Consider the following 2,500-nt stretch of genomic DNA (forward strand, 5'->3'; position numbering starts at 1 on the left):
TATCAATTTAATGCTATGCTGCCTGTTGTTTATGCAGAATTTACGTGCACAAAACTTGCTATTAACACGATTTATTCGCCGTCAACGAAATTGTTATCGAAGACGAGCACCGTGTTATTGGACTCTTCCACGTCCAGTCGAATCGTGGTTCGAGATCCATTACACTGATCGAACTGCTTTCAAGACCCTGCTACATATCATCTGTCAAATCATTTCCGAAACAAAACACCCTCGCTTTTGTTTTCCAAGTACGCATTTGCCTAAGTACGCATTTAACTTTGCATACGCGTACCGCGTAGTCAGGTAGTTAACATACCTCGCCATCCTGTATTTCATTCTTTCCGCGTACCGTGCAGCCAGCTACTTAAGATACTTTGCCATCTTGAATTCACTATTTCCGCGTATCGCGTAGCCAGCCCTTTACAGTAACGGGCTCGATGTGGTGGGGTATTATGCAGTTGCTCCCTTGGTTTTTCGTTGTGATGACAGATTTTTGACAGAAGTAAACACTTTTGTCCTCTAGTGCGACTTGGCCCAAATTTGTGACTCACGTTCTCGTGCGCATTTGCGGTTTGACTGCGGCCCAAAGTTAATGATTACATAAGGTTGTTAAAGCCTGCCTTTTCAACGAAAAAAGGCGAACAGAAGGTCCTCTCATCAAAACTGTCCAAGCCGTAAACCTATCTCTGACTCAACTACATGCAGGTAAGAGGTTTTGAATTTTAATTAATTCTACGGCAGAATTAATATTTTTGGCGAAGCGTAAATTATATCCAACAGAAAAATCTCAATAATTTCCCCAAAAATTACTCTGGACATCCAAAGGAACAAGCCTTTTGTCTTTTAAAACCCAGATTTTTGGCCAGTTGTTAAGCCTTGGTTTACCATTCATTCTACAAGTGTAACCTGTTAGGTAAGAGTATTCAGTCATACAGAGAGTCCATGTTTATCAAATTTCATATACAGAAGTCTTGACTATATTTTCGTTTTGCTGTAGGGGGCATACAAAACGTCTTCAAGTGGCTTTTCAAGTAAGTACCAGTTATTTATGTTTATTCTTTTTCTGCAAAGTAAAAGCAAATTTCCTTATATTTAAATCTCAGCCGGTGAGAACCAACTGTCCTCTTTGGCAACCCGGAACTCCTCGAATTTGACGAAAGACTTTGGAAAACAGTAAACGACTTCCGCCTAAAGCTACTTTATACCACATATTCCAATTCTAGAAGAATAGTTATAAGTTTAAGTCAATTAAAACTAGTTATTTTCAAGCACTTCTTACAATGATTTTTTAGCGTTTTATTCAACAATAAATATCTCCAGTACAGGTGAACTTTCTTATTTTGAACTCGAGTATTTCGAATTCTCGGCTCTGGCTTACTAATTTATGTTCATTTTCCTTGGTTTTGCCCCTATTTTTTGAATCGTTTTCGTTCTTAATTAACCAAGCCAAATTACCGGAGGCTTGGAAACTGAATATTTAGTTTTGGATTAAATAAGGCTGTCCCAGCCTCTGTTCACCCTCTATATTGCAATGTGTTTGTTGATTAGACCACCCCCTTTTTATTTTTCTTTTACCGTCGTCCGACCGACCCAAATTTTTGGCATTTTCAAAAAAATAATTATGTAGTTAAAGCATTTTTAAAATTTAAATAGTTAATTCCTTTTAATCTGAAAAATGAGCGTAGTAACGCATCGCAACGCGGAAGTTTTTCAGTGAGGTTTCAGAACAAAGGAAGACCGACATACGATATACGAGACTTTTGGGCTCCAAAGTAAAGGAGAAAATAGCGAAAATCTCTCATTTTTAGGCTAAGAAACCTACCGAAACGCTAGGCAGACTAGTAAGGATAATCGTTCTTTTTTTTTTTTCAAAATACTTTTCATTCAAACTATACACGACGAGGCAATTAAAATCTAAGTTTTCTTTATACCTTAAATTAATTCACTAGTTATTGTCAAAAATAAAAACCATTTTTATCAACCCAATGCATGTCCAAGCCCGACCCAAAAACCCGAGACTCTTACAAATGCCACGTGTAATCGCAGACGTCTTACAAACGCCTTGCGTAGGTTAAAACAGACTTGTGTATAGAAACTCTCGAACAAAGTTGGATTCCAACTGCAACATCGTTGGGTGTAAATGTTGAGGTAGTGGCAAAACACTATCCGACATTTCTTTACGAAACTGATTCAAGTTCAAGTTGGCGCTAAATTTATAAATATGACGCTAACACTGAAACGGAAACCGCTCGTAGCGCTTGTGTTACTGCAGCTGTTTGAGGACGGAAATGACGGTTCAAACGAGGAAAATCCAAAAAATGATTAAGAGAACGTGTACAAAGGGGTTGTTCACTGCAAAATACATCGGCGTTTAGGAGATGATGATAACAGAGCAATAGTGATTAGGGGACTAAAAGTGCCCCAAAGACATGGCCTTGCTTCATACTCGCTGATCAATGTTTCTGGCTGTTGATCCTTGTCCGCCATCTTTGTTGCAAAT

The 2,500-nt window shown here is 38.4% G+C and overlaps 1 protein-coding gene and 1 long non-coding RNA gene across 3 annotated transcripts in view; one reads left to right on the forward strand and one right to left on the reverse strand.

The window, feature by feature from the left end:
• LOC138004402 (uncharacterized) overlaps positions 1–433 on the reverse strand; it is a 13,315-nt gene extending 12,882 nt beyond the window's left edge. Inside the window, exon 1 of the long non-coding RNA XR_011123783.1 lies at positions 317–433. This is a non-coding gene — a long non-coding RNA (uncharacterized lncRNA). The remainder of the gene's footprint in view (positions 1–316) is intronic.
• LOC138004398 (histamine H2 receptor-like) overlaps positions 1–2,500 on the forward strand; it is a 10,537-nt gene that overhangs the window by 1,593 nt on the left and 6,444 nt on the right. The window contains exons 1-2 of one of the 2 annotated variants that reach the window (XM_068850897.1): positions 579–705; positions 998–1,031. The gene's annotated coding sequence lies outside the window, so the exon portion shown is untranslated. Of the gene's footprint in view, positions 1–578; positions 706–997; positions 1,032–2,500 lie in introns of those variants that run through there. The other variant, XM_068850898.1, reaches the window with a different exon arrangement.

This window comes from Montipora foliosa, chromosome 5, assembly GCF_036669935.1.
Source record: "Montipora foliosa isolate CH-2021 chromosome 5, ASM3666993v2, whole genome shotgun sequence".
Taxonomy (NCBI): domain Eukaryota; kingdom Metazoa; phylum Cnidaria; class Anthozoa; order Scleractinia; family Acroporidae; genus Montipora; species Montipora foliosa.